The sequence below is a fragment of the Salmo trutta genome, chromosome 27 (genome assembly GCF_901001165.1).
Source record: "Salmo trutta chromosome 27, fSalTru1.1, whole genome shotgun sequence".
NCBI lineage: Eukaryota > Metazoa > Chordata > Actinopteri > Salmoniformes > Salmonidae > Salmo > Salmo trutta.
In genome coordinates, this window is record NC_042983.1 from 17116989 (window position 1) to 17137840 (window position 20852).

General features: G+C 41.1%; 1 protein-coding gene across 2 annotated transcripts in view; it reads right to left on the minus strand.

Moving 5' to 3' along the window:
• Positions 1–8898, minus strand: part of LOC115164460 (phosphatidylinositol 4,5-bisphosphate 5-phosphatase A-like) — a 45605-nt gene extending 36707 nt beyond the window's left edge. The window contains exon 1 of one of the 2 annotated variants that reach the window (XM_029716975.1): positions 8346–8898. The gene's annotated coding sequence lies outside the window, so the exon portion shown is untranslated. Of the gene's footprint in view, positions 1–7871; positions 7893–8345 lie in introns of those variants that run through there. The other variant, XM_029716976.1, reaches the window with a different exon arrangement.
• Between the last annotated feature and the right edge of the window lie 11954 nt (positions 8899–20852).

Genomic DNA, 20852 nt, shown 5'->3' on the forward strand with positions numbered 1-20852 from the left:
TGAAAGCTGTGGTATATCAGACAGTATACCATGTATATAACAAAATAAATACTTTTTACTGTTCTAATAAAAATGTGGAACCAGTTTATAATAGCAATAAGGCACCTCAGGGATTTGTTGTATACAGTGCATTTGTAAATTATTAAGACCCCTTCCCCTTTTCCACATTTTATTACCTTACAGCCTTATTCTAAAAGAGATTAAAATATTTTTTTTCCCTCATCAATCTACACACAATACCCCACTGCGCCACAATACCCCTAATACCCCATACCCCACACAACACCCCAGTGAAAACAGGTTTTTAGACATTATTGCAAAAAAAGAAGAAAAAAGAAAACATAATATCTTATTTAAATAAGCATTCAGACCCTTTGCTATGAGACTCGAAATTGAGCTCAGGTGCACCCTGTTTCCATTGATCATCCTTGAGATGTTTCTTCAACTTCATTGGAGTCCACCTGTGGTGATTGAACATGATTTGGAAAGGCACACACCTATCTATATAAGGTCCCACAGTTGACAGTGCATGTCAGAGGAAAAACTAAGCCATGAGGTCAAAGGAATTGTCCATAGAGCTCAGAGACAGGATTGTGTCGAGGCACAGATCTGGGGAAGGGTACCAAAAAAATGTCTGCAGCATTGAAGGTCCCCAAGAACACAGAGGCCTTCATCATTCTTAAATGGAAGAAGTTTGTAACCACCAAGACTCTTCCTAGAGCTGGCCACCTGGCCAAACAGAGCAATTGGGGGAGAAGGGTCTTGGTCAGAGAGGTGACCAAGAACTCGATGGTCACTGATAGAGCTCCAGAGTTCCTCTGTGGAGATGGGAGAACCTTCCAGAAGGACAACTATCTCTGCAGCACTCCACCAATCAGGCCTTTATGGTAAAGTGGCTAGACGGAAGCCACTCCTCAGTAAAAGGCAAATGACAGCCCGCTTGGAGTTTGCCAAAAGGCACCTAAAGGACTCTCAGACCATGAGAAGATTTTCTGGTCTGATGAAACCAAAATTGAACTCTTTGACCTGAATGCCAAGCGTCACGTCTGGAGGAAACCTGGCACAATCCTTACGGTGTAGCATGGTGGTGGCAGCATCATTCTGTGGGGATGTTTTTCAGCGGCAGGGACTGGGAGACTAGTCAGGATCGAGGGAAAGATGAACTGAGCCTCAGACAGGGGCAAAAGTTCACCTTCCAACAGGACAATGACCCTAAGCACACAGCCAAGACAACGCAGGAGTGGCTTTGGGACAAGTCTCTGAATGTCCTTGAGTGGCCCAGTCAGAGCCCAGACTTGAACCCGATCGAACATCTCTGGAGAGACCTGAAAGTAAAGGGTCTGAATACTTATGTAAATGTGATATCAGTTTTTTATTTTTAATATATTTGCTCAAATTTCTAAAAACCTGTTTTTCCTTTGTCATAATGGGGTATTGTGTGTAGATTGATGGGGGGTTAAAAACAACTATTTAATCAATTTTAGAATTAGGCTGTAACGTAACAAAATGTGGAAAAAGTCAAGGGGTCTGAATACTTTCCGAATGCACAGTACTATGGCTAATGGCTTTACCCAGGCACTCCGTGTTGCGTCTTGCATAAGAACATCCCTTAGTCGTGGTATATTGGCCATATACAACACCTCCTCAGGACTTATTGCTTAAGTAAAGACTGTAGAACAAATTACAAAAACAAATGGCCAGTCATAACCAAAGCTTTCCATGCGAGGTGTCTTATATTGATGATTTGAAATGACCAGCCCAGATATAGGATTTAAATAACTGAAATCAAATCAAAGTTTATTTGTCACGTGCGCTGAATACAACAGGTGTAGATCTTACAGTGAAATGCTTACTTACAGGCTCTAACCAATAGTGCAAAAAAGGTATTAGGTGAACAATAGGTAGGTAAAGAAATAAAACAACAGTAAAAAGCTATATACAGTAGCGAGGCTATAAAAGTAGCGAGGCTACATACAGACACCGGTTAGTCAGGCTGATTTAGGTAGTATGTACATGTAGATATGGTTAAAGTGACCATGCATATATGATGAACAGAGAGTAGCAATAGCGTAAAAGAGGGGTTGGCGGGTGGTGGGACACAATTCAGATAGCCCGGTTAGCCAATGTGCGGGAGCACTGGTTGGTCGGCCCAATTGAGGTAGTATGTACATGAATGTATAGTTAAAGTGACTATGCGTATATGATAAACAGAGAGTAGCAGCAGCGTAAAAAGAGGGGTTGGGGGGGGAGTACACAATGCAAATAGTCCGGGTAGCCATTTGATTACCTGTTCAGGAGTCTTATGGCTTGGGGATAAAAACTGTTGAGAAGCCTTTTTGTCCTATACTTGGCACTCTGGTACCGCTTGCCATGCCGTATCTCCTTCTATTCAAGGTTATTCTGAATAAAGTCCTATATACGTCCTTATGTAGCATATCATTACCTAAACCAAAGCAATAAACCCCTATCCTGAACAGTGGTAGTCTCTCCACAGGTTTTTATTGAAGTAAATCACTCTGGCAGAATTGTTAAGACTGATCACATTCAGCCTACATCTTCAGTGCTCAGGGTTAAAATTACAGCTGAAGAGTGTGCTGCTCTGCTCTGCCGCCCTCCAGGGCCGTATGTCCCTCCTGACAGAGATACAAATGATGTCCTGGAACAAATAAGTGGCACCTCCAGCTGCAGCCACCACTGTAGACCAACCGCTTCAAGGTCCTAGTGCTACTGGGACCCAGAAGAAACCAACCCCACATCCAGGACCTCGGTCTCCAGAAACCTCAATTATAATGGGGGTGAAGGGCCACCCTGTCATGGAAACGTATCCTCCCTCGCAAGACCCCCCCAGGTCCTAACTGTCTATCTAACTAGTCTATCTAGAACCACTGCATGTGAATCTGCCTTTGTTTGGGTAGTTACAGTCTGTCCCATCGCTGCAACTCCCGTACGGACTCGGGGGAGGCAAAGGTCGAGAGCCGTGCGTCCTCCGAAACACGACCCAGCCAAGCTACACTGCTTCTTGACACAATGTCCACTTAACCCGGAAGCCAGCCGCACCAATGTGTTGGAGGAAACACCGTACACCTGGTGACTGTGACAGTGTGCATGCGCCCGACCCGCCACAGGAGTCGCTAGAGCGCTGTGAGACAAGGACATTCTAGCCGGCCAAATGCTCCCCTAACTCAGACGGTGCTGGGCCAATTGTGTGCCGCCCCATGGGTCTCCTGGTCACGGCCGGCTGCGACAGAGCCTGGACTCAGACCAGGATCTCTAGTGGCACAGCTAGCACTGCGATGCAGTGCCTTAGACCACTGCGCCACTCAGAAGGCTGAACCAGAGATATTCTATAATGTTGTAAATGTATCCGCCTTTGTTGCAAGACCCCAGGCTGTACCTCTTGTCTCACTTAACTAGTCTAACTAGAACAACTGCATGCAGTCTTGAAAACTCTCAACATGACTGTCTGAAAATGAAAGTGAGTAGGTATTTTATAACCGAGAAATGGAGGAAACGATCCTCAGTAGGCTTTGAGAAGCTGGTATACTTTGGCTGGACAGAGTAGTAGAAGACTGCTCATGATGTTAACTGTGAAGGACAAGTCATGTCTGGGTAATAGGATTTGGTCTTTATGCAGAGGCACCATGTTCGATGCCAGTCACCTGATGGAATCCAACAAATTGTACCGATAGTGTCAAAATATAAAATAAAGGGCTCCAGTCATTAAGGAGAATCAGTAGAGGCAGAACACAAGGAAGTTGTGCTTGGATGACTGGAACATTAGACAGGATCTGGACGACTAATGTCTGCATGTGCGTGGAATCAAAGGCTTTTGCAATCTTAAAGGGAAGTCAATTAAATACCCAAGAGTTCCTTCTTGCCCTGCTGCTATCTTTTAAAATTAAAAATATGAATTCCCTTCAAAAGGCCTTGCCAGAGGATGTAACAACACAACATGATTTGGGGTTTGGGGTTTGTGATAGTGGATGAGAGTGAAGGGGGGTGACTTCATAATCTGGAAACTACAATTTAACTGGTGGGCCTGTGGTTACAGGAGCAGGATTGGATAGGCACAAAATATTTTGGGTCTTGTCTTGAACAGAAATTAGGACACATACTCAAATACTTTATCTCTCTCTCTTTAGGCAAACGGAGGCGTATAGCTGCACATTAACAACAAAAAAGTGAATCCCTATCTGCTAAGGGTTGTTCAGTCTGTGAGCAGCAGAATGAGACCATGAGAGGCCTGTAGGACAGAGCTATTGGCAGGAGCTGCAGTAACCCAGTCGAGGAGTCTAACAGGCTGATGATGAGACACTAGGGGTGTGAATGTCTGGGAGCCATTAGATACAGTACAATAAGCATATTGATAAACTGGAAACACAATACTACAGTGAGGGAAAAAAGTATTTGATCCCCTGCTGATTTTGTACATTTGCCCACTGACAAAGAAATAATCAGTCTATAATTTTAATTTTAAAAGACACCTGGGAACCAGAAATCTTTCTGATTGAGAGGGGGTCAAATACTTATTTCCCTCATTAAAATGCAAATCAATTTATAACATTTTTTACATGCGTTTTTTTGGATTTTTTTGTTGTTATTCTGTCTCTCACTGTTCAAATAAACCTACCATTAAAATTATAGACTGATCATTTCTTTGTCAGTGGGCAAATGTACAAAATCAGCAGGGGATCAAATACTTTTTTCCCTCACTGTATCTATACATTATTTGAATTGCAGATGCCTTTGGAAGTTGTGTTTGGGATGTTATGATATAAAAACATCCTGTTCTTATAACACGTGTAGCAATATGTCATGTACATATAAATGGGTTAATTACTTCTTCAAACTATAGTGAATGTATTATGTATGTACTTTTGGCATTAAATATAATTGAATGTCAGCAGGAAACAATATCAATCTGTAAATCCTTTGAAAAAATCCATAAAATGTGAAAAAGGGAAAAAGGCCAGCACTGTGAGTTCACCAGTCCATCAGGCCAGAGGGCATAGGTCACGCTAATAAAATAACAGTAACCGGGGTTGTAATGCTTTTCTACCAGTCAGAGAGAGAAAAAAAGAAGAAAACAAGCTACAGCAAGTTATATGGTTGAAATGACCCCAAGGAAAAGTAGAAAAAGAAAGCTAACTGAATGAAATAAGCCATTCTGAGGTGATATCTTGACTTCAGTCTCATGTACTTTAGCCTAACACAGATCTCTTGGCAAGTTGAATTGTGTGCAACAACCATTGGTCCTTATGTTCTAAATTAAGTGACTGACTGAAGAGATGTATAAATGGATTTCTTCAGGAATCCAATCAACCAATGACTGAATGAGGCCAGTCGCTTGTGTGGCCTATTTCTGCTCCTATTTCAAGGGCATTGTGAGAGAAAAATTGAAGGTCGGTTTAATTTGGTGTTTCAGTCTCAGATCTTATCTCAGAGCATGTTTGTGTATGTGTCAGGTAGATAACAACAGAGAGAGGACATCTGTGTGTTTAAACAACATGATTATAAATCATGACCAGTATATGGGTGTTGTGGCTATTTCAATCAAGAGTTAGACCATGTTAATTAGTGCAAATGTGTACAAACACGGATGCATGAGGGAACATTAGTCTAGTTGCACAAAGGGTTTTTCCCCCACTAGACATAACAATGCCCTAGGAGGTTTTTATTATACAATCACTATCCAGACTCCTTGCTGAATGTTTATCTTCCCATAATGGGCTCGGTGGTCCGATTCCTGTATCTTAACCCCAACCTCCTGCTCCACTTCCTGAAGCTGTGTAACTCAATCAGAGGCAAAAAGTAGCATGAAAGAGAAGCAGAGTAGGGATAGATACCATGATTTCCGACAGTGGCATATGGGTTATATAATGATAGCCTATAGTAGAGTGCCTATTGCAAACTGATTATACATAGGAGAAATTAATTGGACATAAAATTCATATTAGCATAATATGATTTGTACCACTCTTCTGAGTAAGACAACTGAAACTGATAATGTAAAGAAGAACACTGTCAATGTTTGTTTACATTATTCCTTGCATGTTAGGGTACCAGGAGGTAACTAGCCCCCTCCAAAAAAACAATGTCTAATTGCTGACACAAAAAAGCAACATTTGGAGAAAAAAATTGCTATGTGATGTAAGGTCATGCTTAAGCAAATAAACTATAAAGGGAAATAAATGGCTACATTTGACACTTTTTTAGTTATTTCATGAAATGTTGTTTTTAGACAAGGGGAGTTTTTTTTAAGTACCAGGGTAACTGTACTTGTAAGTACCCCCTGTTACGCTCTCCCTGCCTCCTTCACTGTGTTTTTGTGCTTTTATTTGTAGATTGGGGACAGGTGGAGCTGATTGGGTCGTTAAGGTGACAAGTTGAACCTGGGTTTGGGATCTAGGAGATAAAAGTTGCTGGTGCCCAGTCCTGGCTCTCTCTCTCCACAAGCACCATTTTGTTTTGTGATCTGGTTGATTATGTTTTTGGATTAGGTGCACCCTTCAACACTTACACACATTTTACCTTCATCCATGCATCTCCATTACACCCCTCACATGCCTACTTTCACACTTCACAGGTTAGTTTTCCTTTGTAGTTTTACACTTTGTTAGTTATTTAAATAAATATTTTTGTTACTCCTTAACTGCCAACGTGTAGACTCCCTTGCTTGTCACCATCTAAAAGCCAGGTTGTGACACCCCCCATGGGTAGAAGATTAAGGGTTTCACACAAGTGTGTTAATATAATTTAATCCGTTTTATTTAGAAATTCTTTAGTAAGTAATACTTAAAAGCTAAGTCTGGTTGTCTTATTTTAATTATTTTAATATAATTTGGGGGGGAAACGGGGTTGCGTATGTCACCATTATTATCCGCACTATGAGGAGATTTGATGTAAAGATCCTCTTTTTAACTCACCTGCACATACAGTTTCTTTGTTCTTTCTTTGTTGTTTCTTTTCTATACAATCCATTATGTACAACTGCACTAAATATTATTTGAATAAATCGAGATTGAATCCCAGCAGTCTTTAAAATGACATTCAAGAGCAAAAGTTTTTCTACAGTTGTTTTTAATTAAAAAAGGTATTCATTGGAATATAATATTGGAATGGAATATAACTGATAACACTAAATAACATTGGAATAAAACATTTAATAACAATAACTTAAGTAATTAATTCAGTGTAACATTGATGTGGCAACTCTCTTATGCTCTGCTATTGCACGTTTCTAATTTGTAGATACGTCACAAATAAAACTATGCCCAGTAAAATTGGAGAACAACTCACGAGCCCACCTCCTGCACTGCTCACACCTAATCCAGTCCCCACATGTGACTGAAAACAGGGGGAGAGATGCCAATTGAATAGCTCTCCCTTAAAGATGTAGCTATATAACATAAATGCTGTGTAAAATAGCTAAAGGCTACAAAGTAACATTAACTGTAAAGCTATCAGTCACTAGTGGAAACATTTACAACGCAATTAAGTTATGTTATCTTTTTATGTGTTTTACATAAACAATCTGGTAGTAAGGTTGCTAGCTAGCCCTCCTAGCAGCTTATGCTAACTAGCTAGCTGGCTAGCTAGCAAGTTAGCATAAACTAGTGCAAACTGGGCTAGTCATTGTCTAAATGACAGGTAGACGCACATTCATAACCATAAAGGGGTAACTAGCCCCTGGGGGGGGGGGGGGGGGGGGGGGCGAGTTGCCCCCAACACACTCATCCAACATATTACTACTTTACTCAAAAAGTATCTTTATTTTTCTGTTTAAACAAGTGGACTATATATCTTAAGGCTTTCCTACTTATATATAAAAAATGTAAAAACACAATTTTCAAAAAGTTTGATCAACTTACCACAAAATAGTTTTGTTGAAATATCTCCAAATGTTGTGATGATATAGAGGAAATGTTTTGTTCAGCAAGAATAGTGGCAACCAGGGAAAGTGTTGGGAAAATAATTTGGTGACATCTTGTGGTCTTTATGTGAATTAAATGTGTGTGTGTGGGGGGGGGGGGGGGGGGGGCAGTTACCCCCGAGTACCCTACCATCAAGTGGGCTAGATTTTATTTTTACTGTACAGCTTGTAGTGGTCGTGTTTATGTTAGGTAATAACTCTGGATGTTACAGTGAGTCAGAGGACACCAGATTAAATACATGAAATCATCAGAAATAATATAATACGAACAAATATGAAAACATATACACTCCCTACTGTAAGTCACTCTGGATAACAGCGTCTGCTAAATGACTAAAATGTACATGTCTAGGATTGGCGGCAGCATGCAATGATGTGTCTTTACTATAACACAGTTACAGAACTAAATTACCTGTTCAGTCAATATCACAGATGAAAGGATGACAGGCGACGAGATAAACGCTCCGAATGAAGGATTGGTTAGTTAATTTACAGTATAGCCTGATGCTTGTTCGGCGCAACCTCTCCTGAGGATGAATAGGTCTGAGCTATTACTGTATTTACGCCTTGTCAGAGGATGAGGTTTAAATAGCCTTCCACGTTACAATACTGTTATAATATCAGACCTGCCTGACGTTCTTCAAATGAAACCCTCGGCATCACAGCGCGTTCCACACTGGCGATAGAGAGCAGGTGAGCTACCAAGTGAACTTTTGCAAGGTTCCAAATCCACGCTCACGAGAAAAAGATAGGCTACATTTCATAAACAAACCAGGCGTACGTCCATATTCACCCGTTGCGCTTATCAGTTTATAGTCTGAATGATAAAACAACCGTTACACGCCGAATGCAAGTACTGCGTCGATTAAACCGTTATTTCTTGGACTGTTTGGTAGCCTTTGCCCTTTAAATTGTGAACGTGAACACTCTTTCGGCCGGTTCCGTACGCGAACGTCCACTACGACTACGCGTTGCTCTGTTGATGATGAGTAGCTACTCAGACAGCCTACAGTAGCGATTGTGGAGCTTTACCGCCCCACAGCGGTTAGATTTGTGAACTGGCTCTTTACAGGAATGGAACCGTGAAGGTTGCTCAATGTCGTGCAATTTGGCAAGGTGGAACGTGCGTCTTTGCGCATCTTTACAATATTTTTATTTTATTTTTATTAACAATATAATAAATGTGCCTTGATACCTCTTATTTACAATGTATTACATTCAGTCCTATCCGTGTCCAAGGGCTAGTCTATACCCCGCTCAGGGGTCTGTATACCTAGGCTGCAGGCCGCCTACTATCCTACACGTGCATCCATTCAAAGACTCCATACGCGCCCGCGACGTGTCCATATTTAAATGTCATATTGATACTAGAGCAGGTTTTGTTATGTCTCATGTGGCCTATTATGTAAACATGGGCCGAGTGTGGACTACTTGTGTTTCTGAGTGTTTCTCAGTTAGGAGAGGCAGTAGGCTACACTTCAGTTCCCACGAACTACACAATAAAGAATTACCTCGGGCCAGAGCTACACCATCAAGCTCTTGATAATGAGGGAATAGAACGTCTCATTTAAAGCGACAGCATTATAATATTGCAAAATGTATTATGATTAAACATATGTCCACCATCTATTAAAATGACAATAACGTAAAATTATAGTGGAGTAGGCCTAGGCCATAATGGTCACAGAATACAAGCTCTGCTTTTCTAGTGACAATGCAGAGATCATTTGCAATGCAACAAGGAGACAGGCATTCATAATTGAAAATGATTAATTATTCATATTTATGAATAGGTTTACCCACTGTCTGTATGCATAAGCACGTGTATATCCTATGACAAATAGCTATGAATCTCTGAGCTGAAATGACACTAAATAGACTCCAGGTTTAATAAACCTTTAAAAAACAGAATCCTAACGTCAGCATCAACACTAATGAAATTATCACTTTTAATGAGCTATAACCCACAAATAACCTTGTTCTGAAGCTGTGATTACCAGCAACATTAAGTTACAAAGGCAACATCCCAGGGTTCCTTTCCACCACATAAGGCCTACTGTACAACTTCCTGAATGACAGTGTAAAACCTCTGTAAAATTCATGACCTTCCCCCATTTATTGTTGTGGATGAGTCTGGCTCAGTTCCATCCCCGATGTGGCCATGGGGCATAGCACCTGTATACTTTATTATTCTCACTTGTTTACCCACCAATTAGCTACTGTTTAAAGATACAATCTGTCTTTTCAACGGTACAATCTGTCATTTCAACAGTCTGACCCACTTTTGTTTGGTAAAATGAGTGTAGCCAGTGGCACCTAGCGGCTGCTATGAGATGAGTTTAGCAATTTACATATATAACTAAAGCGTACTTATTAGGGGAGTGTTGGTTCCACCCCAGAGGACAGCGAAGGGTGCACATTCCCTGTTCACACCTTTTGACCGTGTTTATGAAAGTTTGTCGAACTTTGGGTAAGCTAACTTTGGTTTCTGGTTCTGTGAATGTTTTACCGCTTGCTAAAGTATATGACAGCCATCATGTAAAACAATAATTTGTGTTTCAGTGACGTGATCAACACTGTCTGCAAGATGTGGTATTGCCACCGTTTTGTTGGTTGTGTAGGCTGGGAAAGTATGGCCTACCAGCACTGCTTGTAACATTATAATGTAAATTGAGTCTATTTGATAATGTTGTGTATTTAATAAAGTATAAAAGTTTTGGTATTGCTATTTTGTAAATGAGCTGGGGTATAATTATGTTTGTATTTTTCAGAGCTTCAGAGAAGCCACTGCTGCTCTTACTATCAGGTTTACTTTGTGTCCCTTACATCAGGTAGGCAGGGTTTGGTATTTTGTTTAGTCAGCCCTGGCAAAAGAGCTGGTATCATGGCAAAAGATGTGGGGATGCCTTATCATGTGCACTAGTTTATTTTGATTTGTTATATGTTTGTTTTTATTTTTTGTCTTAATCTGGCACTATTTCCCTTGCGAGCCCTACAGGCTTTTCTTCGGAGAAAGCTATTTGATTGGAGAGCAGAGGCGAGTCCTATCCCAGTGGGCACAGACAATCAATTCAACATCTATTCCACGTTGGTTCAACATAATTTTGTTAAAATTAAGTGGAAACAACATTGATTCAACCAGTGTGTGCCCAGTGTGATGTATTCAAGTGGGTGCCTGCATGCTAATTACCACAAGTATGTTATCCACAAAAGTATTGCATCAGCATGCTATCATATCAAGAGTGTTTAATCATGAGTGTGTTCATCTTAAAGAGTGTGCATAATGCTTTATTTATCCCATCCTGCTCCCTGCTGCTAATGATTTGTGTGTTGTCCATGTATACAGTACATTCGGAAAGTATTCAGACCCCTTGACTTTTTCCACATTTTGTTAGGTTACAGCCTTATTCTAAAATGTATTAAATAGTTTTTTCCCCCTCATTAATCTAAACACAATACCCCATAATGACAAAGCAAAAACAGTTTTTTATAAATTTTCCTCCAGTTGTGACGCTTGGCATTCAGGTCAAAGAGTTCAATCTTGGTTTCATCAGACCAGAGAATCTTGTTTCTCATGGTCTGAGAGTCCTTTCGGTCCCTGTTGGCAAACTCCAAGCGGGCTGTCATGTGCATTTTACTGAGGAGTGGCTTCCGTCTGGCCACTCTACCATAAAGGCCTGATTGGTGGAGCGCCACTGTGTTCTTGGGGACCTTCAATGCTGCAGACATTTTTTGGTACCCTTCCCCAGATCTGTGCCTCGACAAAATTCTGTCTTGGAACTCTACGGACAATTTCTTTGACATCATGTCTTGGTTTTTGCTCTGATATGCACTATCTACTGTGGGACCTTATATAGACAGGTGTTTGCCTTTCCAAATCATGTCCAATCAATGTAGTTTACCACAGGTGGACTCCAATGAAGTTGTAGAAACATTGAGCTCACATCTGAGCTCAATTTTGAGTCTCATATCAAAGGGTCTGAATACTTACATAAATAAGGTATTTCTGTTTATTATTTTAAATAAATGTGCAAACATTTCAAAAAACCTGTTTTTCATTTTGTCATTATGGGGTATTGTGTGTAGATTGCTGAGGGAATTTTTTTTATTTAATTAATTTTAGAATAAGGCTGTAACGTAAACAAAATGTGGAGGAAGTCAAGGGGTCTGAATACTTTCCGAATGCACTGTAAGTCTAGCCAGTGAGTGTGTGTGTGTGACTGTGGGATCTATGACTTGTATTTATTGCTGTGTCTTATTCACAATAAACCTTGGTCCCGTGGACCTCTCCTCTTGAATATAAAGGTGGTGTAGTAAAATGTACATGAGGAATTGAGCAACGGCTATAGGCTACAATTTTTACAGCCTTATTCTAAAATTGATTAAATTGTTTTTTTTACCTCATCAATCTACACACAATACCCCATAATGACAAAGCAAAAACAGGTTTTTAGAAATGTGTGAAAATGTATTAAAAATGTAAAACTGAAATATCACATTTACATAAGTATTCAGACCCTTTATTCAGTACAGCAGCGATAACAGCCTTGAGTCTTTTTGGGTATGACGCTACGAGCTTGGCACACCTGTATTTGGGGAGTTTCTCCCATTCTTCTCTGGAGATCCTCTCAAGCTCTGTCAGGTTGGATGGGGAATGTTGCCGCACAGCTATTTTCAGGTCACTCCAGAGATGTTCGATCGGTTTCAACTCTGGGTTCTGTCTAGGGCACTCAAGGACATTCAGAGACTTTTCCCGACGCCCCTCCTACGTTGTCTTGGCTGTGTGCTTAGGGTCGTTTTCATGTTAGAAGGTGAACCTTTGCCCCAGGTCCTGAGCGCTCTGGAGCAGGTTTTCATCAAGGATCTCTCTGTACTTTGCTCCATTTTTCCCTCGATCCTGACTAGTCTACCAGTCCCTGCCGCTGAAAAACATCCCCACAGCATGATGCTGCCACCACCATGCTACACCGTAAGGATGGTGCCAGGTTTCCTCCAGACGTGACGCTTGGCATTCAGGCCAAAGACTTCAATCTTGGTTTCATCAGACCAGAGAATCTTGTTTCTCATGTTCTGAGAGTCCTTTAGGTGCCTTTTGTCAAACTTCAAGCGAGCTGTCATGTGCCTTTTACTGAGGAGTGGCTTCTGTCTGGCCACTCTACCACAAAGGCCTAATTGGCGGAGTGCTGCAGAGATGGTTGTCCTTCTGGAAGGTTCTCCCATCTCCACAGAGGAACTCTGGAGCTCTGTCAGAGTGACCATCGGGTTCTTGCTCACCTCCCTGACCAAGGCCCTTCTCCCCAAATTGCTCAGTTTGGCCGGGCGGCCAGCTCCAGGAAGAGTCTTTGTACTTCCAAACTTCTTCGATTTAAGAATGATGGAGACCACTGTGTTCTTGGGGACCTACAATGCTGCAGACATTTTTTGGTACCCTTCCCCAGATCTGTGCCTCGACACAATCCTGTCTCTGAGCTCTACGACAAATTCCTTCAACCTCGTGGCTTGGTTTTTGCTCTGACATGCACTGTCAACTGTGGGACATTATATAGACAGGTGTGTGTCTTTCCAAATGATGTCCAATCGATTGAATTTATCAAGTTGTAGAAACATCTCAAGGATGATCAATGGAAACAGGATTCACCTGAGCTCAATTTCGAGTCTCATAGCAAAGGATCTGAATACTTATGTAAATAAGGTATTTCTGTTTTTTATTTAAATACATTTGCAAAAATGTCTAAAAACCTGTTTTTGCTTTGTCATGATGGAGTATTGTGTGTAGATTGATGAGGGGAAAAAACTGTTTAATCCTTTTTAGAATAAGGCTGTAATGTAACAAAATGTGGAAAAAGTCAAGGGGTCTGAATACTTTCCAAATGCAATGTTAATATGCTCTGTAGAACAAACATGCCACTCCAACATGTAGAATAAGGAATCACGGCAACTCTATTCATGGTATTTCTATCTGCAACGTTCAAAAACATTTTGCAACTGAATGTGGCCCAGGAATGCTGTTGGCGTGGCAAAGGGTCCGGACAAGACAGTAGTTGAACATTACCTTAGAGCAGCACATTTTGTTTTTCAAGAGTACCTGCTGCAAGACCAAATGAGCAAGACCGTCTGCTTGGCACGAATCCGAATGAGGAAGACCGGCTGCTCAGCACGAATCCGAATGAGCTAGACCAGCTGCTCGGCACGAATCCGAATGAGCAAGACCGTCTGCTCTGCACGAATCCGAATGAGCAAGACTGTCTGCTCAGCACGAATCCGAATAAGTAAGACCGTCTGCTCTGCACGAATCCGAATGAGTAAGACCGTCTGCTCAGCACGAATCCGAATGAGTAAGACCGTCTGCTCTGCACGAATCTACTTGCCACGCAGGAATCAAAGGAAATTATGTGGTTGTTCATTTTTGCCAGCTTACTTCACTGTGTGTCGGTTTAGGATGTAGATCTGAAGAAACTGGATGGTCTCGCAGAAGCAAAGCTGGAGGTAGGATATCGTATGCAATTGCGTTCATATATTCTAATCTATTATATGGTTATTGTAAACAAATAAAAAAAATAAAAACAGCCCCAGACCATTATTCCTCCTCCACCAAACTTTACAGTTGGCACTATGCATAGGGGAGGGTAGCATTCTCCTGGCATCCGCCAAACTGAGATTTGTCTGTCCGACTGCCAGATGGTGAAGCGTGATTCATCACTCCAGAGAACACGTTTCCACTGCTCAAGAGTCCAATGGTGGCGAGCTTTACACCACTCCAGCCAACATTGTATAGGTTTGTTGATTGATGTATTGCAAGTGCTGAAGGATTTGTAAAATGTATAGCTGTTTGCCCAAAAAAGCAGAGATACACTAATCATACACTCTTCTTCCCTCAGGTCAAAGCATTTGTGATCCAGGATATTCCTCTTTAGAATCTTTTTCATTTTGGTGCTTGTGATGGCAGACGTGCAGAGATGTGGTAGGTAGGGGCTCTGCCGTGTTATGGAAGCCATGCACTGGATAAGGTCTGGATTAACTTGTTGACCATGTTTATATCTGATTTAGCCACCTTAGAATAAATAATTAACAGCCTTTTCACTGACTTATAAACTACACTACATGACCAAAAGTATGTGGACACCTGTTCGTCGAACATCACGTTCCAAAATCATGGGCATTAATGTGGAGTTGGTCCCTCCTTTGCTGCTATAACAGCTTCCACTCTTCTGGGAAGGCTTTCCACTAGATGTTGTAACATTGCTAGGTGGACTTGCTTCAATTCAGCAACAAGAGTCTTAATGAGGTCAGGCACTGATATTGGGGTGATTAGGCCTGGCTCGCAGTCAGCGTTTTAATTCATCCCAAAGGTGTTTGATGGGGTTGAGGTCAGGGCTCTGTGCAGGCCAGTAAAGTTCTTCCACACCAATAAACCATTTCTGTATTGACCTCGCTTTGTACACTGAGGCATTGTCATGCTGAAACAGGAAAGGGCCTTCCCCAAACTGTTGCCACAAGGTTGGAAGCACAGAATCGTCTAGCATGTCGTTGTTTGCTTTAGCGTTAAGATTTCCCTTCACTGGAACTAAGGGGTCTAGCCCGAACCCTGTCATAGAGCACTAGGATTCTGGGGAGGCTGCCCCACTCCTCAGGTCCACACCCATGATACGAGCTAGCGCTGGTAGGAGAATGCGGAGGGCTGTCTGGGTCACGACCTTAACAATCTTCAGACACAGCATGGAGAGCTGCTCGAATGTGAGCTATGGCCAACAAACAGAGTAATGTTTTTGTCAATCAAGCAATTCCATGACACCATTCCCTATATAGCGCACTACTTTTGACCAGAACCTTATGTGGAGAGATTTACGTTATTTTTCATGCCATGCTGAATCACTCTCCATTGGCTAGAGAAAAGAAAAGAAAGGAAACATATTTTAGCTGCACACTGGTGTTGAGTTAGTGGAGTCACTAGATAGCCATGTTAGCGAAAATAAAAGTGTATTTAATTAAGCTATTAGCAAGTACATGAGCCATTTTGTTCTTGATTTACAGGAAGAGTTAGGGGTGTGGTTACGAGGATGTTAGGGTTAGGTGTAGTGTTTGAAATCGCATTTGTGGTTAGAAGGTGCACTATGACTATAAATTCAGAGTTGTTGTATGTGAGGTTGGAGAAAGACATGGGACTTGCTCATCAGTTAGACTCCTCAGGAAGGAGAGGAGGATTGGGGCACAGCATGTCCCAATCTTGAGAGAAGGCATTAGAGTCCTCTGAGCCTCCTTCTCCAGCTGCTCAATGATAGATCCCCTTTCCCGGAAACCACACCAGGGTGTCTGAGAAGACTCTGGGAATCCGCAAAGAGAAATCTAAAGTTGAATCTGAACTTTATATCTAATTTCCTTCACCTTTAGTGATTTGATTGCACTGGACAGGTAAAAGCACATCTCTCTGCGGGCCTCCACTATATTGCTTTCACCTATATAGATACTCTCTTCTCAGATCAGTGCTGATGAATTTGAACACAACCTGCACCCAACATGAAGTAATCTCGGACCTGCACCAATGCTGCTGTCCTCCTCCACGGAAGTCTTCTTGGCACTGCCACTGGACTTACGTTTAGCCTACATGACAACAGATTATAGGTCTCATAGCAGATCTAAGGTCAGTGTAGCGTCTCCTCCTAATGCTTTAAGGTTAGGATTTAGTGATAGTAAACTAATCCTAGATCTGTGCCTAAGTAGGCAGAGGATGTCTAAAGGACAGCATATTTCCTACCTTGCCTCCTGTCCTGTTCTTGTTGGTCTCATGTGTCTCTGTTTCATCCTTCATATTCTCCACAACTTTATTTTGATCATCCGGGGAATCCTCCCATTTCACGCTCTGGTGGATAAATGAGAGGTCAATAGCAGTCTTAGGTTGTGACTTCATAAAACAACTTATTCGCTCCTATTTTAAACAAAATGGCAATAGTGGTCAGATTTCAGTCCATGGATCAAACCAGTGAGACCTATTGCTGTGGTAGTGACCTACTATACTGTTAGTAATTTCTCCTCTAAACTCAAAATAGGCTAAATGAACCATACCTTAGTGTTGTCTGACATGATGTGAAGATTATTGTTGTAGGCTATTTAGAGGTAATACTAATATTTCCTTTGAAAAAACGTCAGTGAACCATCGGCAGACAACTGAAGTGAATATGAACGTCCTTGAATTATGCCAAAGCATTGTTGAATACTCGATTCCGATTGGCTGAAGCAAGGGCATTCCTCAAAGATGTCATACACATGATGTCACAATTAGGCCTAAGTCTAATGTCTATATGAATTGTCAATGTCATTAGAAAACAGATCATAGCTTGTCAAAGTTCTGCCAAACGAAAATATTTGTAAGTGCACGTTTTTGCGTTTAATTTATGGTTTATCAAGCATCCTCATTCATCACCATGCATAAAAACGTAACTCGCTGCAATCCATTAGCAATAATTCTGAGGTTGCAAAGCTGCAAAACCAGGACATGCAATAAATTATAACCACTTGCACTTAGAATAATTTTAAATCAATGACGTTCTAGGGGGCTTTAACTATTTCAGCATTATGGAGCTGTCCGCTGCATAGAGCTGACACGTTTCTAGGCGTCAGGGGAACGTGCCATGGTGCTGAAATGGAGCAGGGCTCAGTTCTATGGGTATCTCATGCGGATTTTCCTGCTAGCCTATGTATAACGATACTATAATTACATTATTTTCATCCATCCGTCAACAAAAAGGGCATGTCAACGTTTCCCAAGCAATAATGCAATGAAGCCAAGCTGAGATGTATAGTTCTTCATCCAGAGGACGAAGTTCCACTGTATCATCTAAAACGTTCAGAGAGATCCCTTAAAACCTGTTGGGGCTAGGGGGCAGTATTGAGAATTTTGAAAAAAAGATGTGCCCATTTTTAACTGCCTCCTACACCAACTCAGAAGCTAGAATATGCATATTATTGTTCAGGTTTGGATAGAAAACACTCTGAATTTTCAAAAATTGTTTGAATGGTGTCTGTAAGTATAACAGAACTCATATGGCAGTCAAAACCCTGAGACAAATTCTGACAGGAAGTGGATACCTGATGTGTTGAATTACCTTTAAGCCTATGCCATTGAAACACACAGGGGCTTATTAATCGTTGAGCACTTCCTATGGCTTCCACTAGATGTCACCAGTCTTTACAAAGTGGTTTGAATCTGCTACTGTGAGATCTGACCGAACAAGAGCCTTGGAACGGTGGTGGCCGATAAGACTCTGGCGCGGGAGTTCATGTTGGGTACTCTCGTCCCAATAGGTTTTAAAAGAGAATGCAATCGTCCGCCTTGAATATTATTCATGTTCTGGTTGAAAAAGGCACTAATGATTTATGCTATACAACGTTTGACATGTTTGAACGAACGTAAATATTTTTTTCCCCCTCTTTCATGAAGACAAGTCCGGCGGGCGTAGTTCATGTGCTAACTACACGGAGCTTTTTGGACATAAATTATGAGCTTTTTCGAACAAAACTACATTTGTTATGGACCTGGGATCCCTGGAAGTGACATCTGATGAAGAGAATCAAAGGTAATGGATTATTTACATAGTATTTTCGATTTTAGATCTCTCCAACATGGCGGTTAGTCTGTATCGTAAAGCGTATTTTTCTGGGCGCAGTGCTCAGATTATTGCAAAGTGTGATTTCCCAGTAAGGTTATTTTTAAATCTGGCAATCCGGTTGCGTACAAGAGATGTAAATCTATAACTCTTTGAATGACAATATAATATTTTACCAATGTTTTCGAATAATAATTATTTAATTTGTTGTGCTGATTGACTGGCGGTTATTGGAGGGAAAAGATTTCCTCAACATCAACGCCATAGTAAAACGCTGTTTTTGGATATAAATATGAACTTGATAGAACAAAAAATGCATGTATTGTCTAACATAATGTCCTAGGAGTGTCATCTGATGGAGATTGTCAAAGGTTAGTGCATAATTTTAGCTGGTTTTCTGCTTTTGGTGACGCGTGTCTTTGCATTGACAAAACATTACACACAGCTATTTTCAATGTACTGTCCTAACATAATCTAACTTTATGCTTTCGCCATATCGAACAACGTGGTTAGATTAAGGAGATGTTTATCTTTCAAAGGGTGTAAGATAGTTGTATGTTTGAGAAATTTGAATAAGGACATTTAATTGTTTTCAAATTTGGCGCTCTTGATATTTCACCTGTTGTTGATAGGGTGTACCAGGGGTGGGACGCTTGCGTCCCACATAGCCCATAGAGGTTAACCTCTTAGGGCTAGGGGGCAGTATTTACACGGCCGGATAAAAAACGTACCCGATTTAATCTGGTTATTACTACTGCCCAGAAACTAGAATATGCATATAATTATTGGCTTTGGATAGAAAACACCCTAAAGTTTCTAAAACTGTTTGAATGGTGTCTGTGAGTATAACAGAACTCATATGGCAGGCAAAACCTGAGAAGATTCCTTACAGGAAGTGACCTGTCTGACAAGTTCTTGTTCTTCTTGGCTCTGTTTAATGAAAACTGAGGATCTTTGCTGTAACGTGACACTTCCTACGGCTCCCATAGGCTCTCAGAAGGCGGGAAAAAGCTGAATGATGTAATTCCAGCCACTGGCTGAAAAACATTAGCGCCTTTGGTAAGTGCTCTATCAGAGGACAATGGGACTGAGGCGCGTGCACGAGTCGACCCCATGTTTTTATTTTCTCTCTCTTTGAACCTAAACACGCTTTCCCGGTCGGAATATTATCGCTTTTTTACGAGAAAAATGGCATAAAAATTGATTTTAAACAGCGGTTGACATGCTTCGAAGTACGGTAATGGAATATTTAGAAATTTTTTGTCACGAAATGCTTTGTGCGCGTCACCCTTCTTTACCATTCGGATAGTGTCTTGAACGCACGAACAAAACAGAGGATATTTGAACATAACTATGGATTATTTTGAACCAAACCAACATTTGTTATTGAAGTAGAAGTCCTGGGAGTGCATTCTGACGAAGAACAGCAAAGGTAATAACATTTTTCTTATAGTAAATCTGACTTTGGTGAGGGCTAAACTTGGTGGGTGTCTAAATAGCTAGCCCTGTGATGCCGGGCTATCTACTTAGAATATTGCGAAATGTGCTTTCACCGAAAAGCTATTTTAAAATCGGACATAGCGAGTGCATAGAGGAGTTCTGTATCTATAATTCTTTAAAAATTGTTATGTTTTTTGTGAACGTTTATTGTGAGTCATTTAGTAAATTCACCGGAAGTTTGCTGGGGGTATGCTAGTTCTGAACGTCACATGCTAATGTAAAAAGCTGGTTTTTGATATAAATATGAACTTGATTGAACAAAACATGCATGTATTGTATAACATAATGTCCTAGGGTTGTCATCTGATGAAGATCATCAAAGGTTAGTGCTGCATTTAGCTGTGGTTTGGGTTTATGTGACATTATATGCTAGCTTGAAAAATGATTATTTCTGGCTGGGTACTCTGCTGACATAATCTAATGTTTTGCTTTCATTGTAAAGCCTTTTTGAAATCGGACAGTGTGGTTAGATTAACGAGAGTCTTCTCTTTAAAATGGTGTAAAATAGTCATATGTTTGAGAAATTGAAGTAATAGCATTTCTAAGGTATTTGAATAACGCGCCACGAGATTCAACTGGCTGTTGAGTAGGTGGGACGATTTCGTCCCGCCGACCCTAGAGAGGTTAATCCCATAGAAAATCTGTGGAAGGAGCTGAAGGTTCGAGTTGCCAAACGTCAGCCTCGAAACCTTAATGACTTGGAGAAGATCTGCAAAGAGGCGTGGGACAAAATCCCTCCTGAGATGTGTGCAAACCTGGTGGCCAACTACAAGAAAGGTCTGACCTCTGTGACTGCCAACAAGGGTTTTGCCACCAAG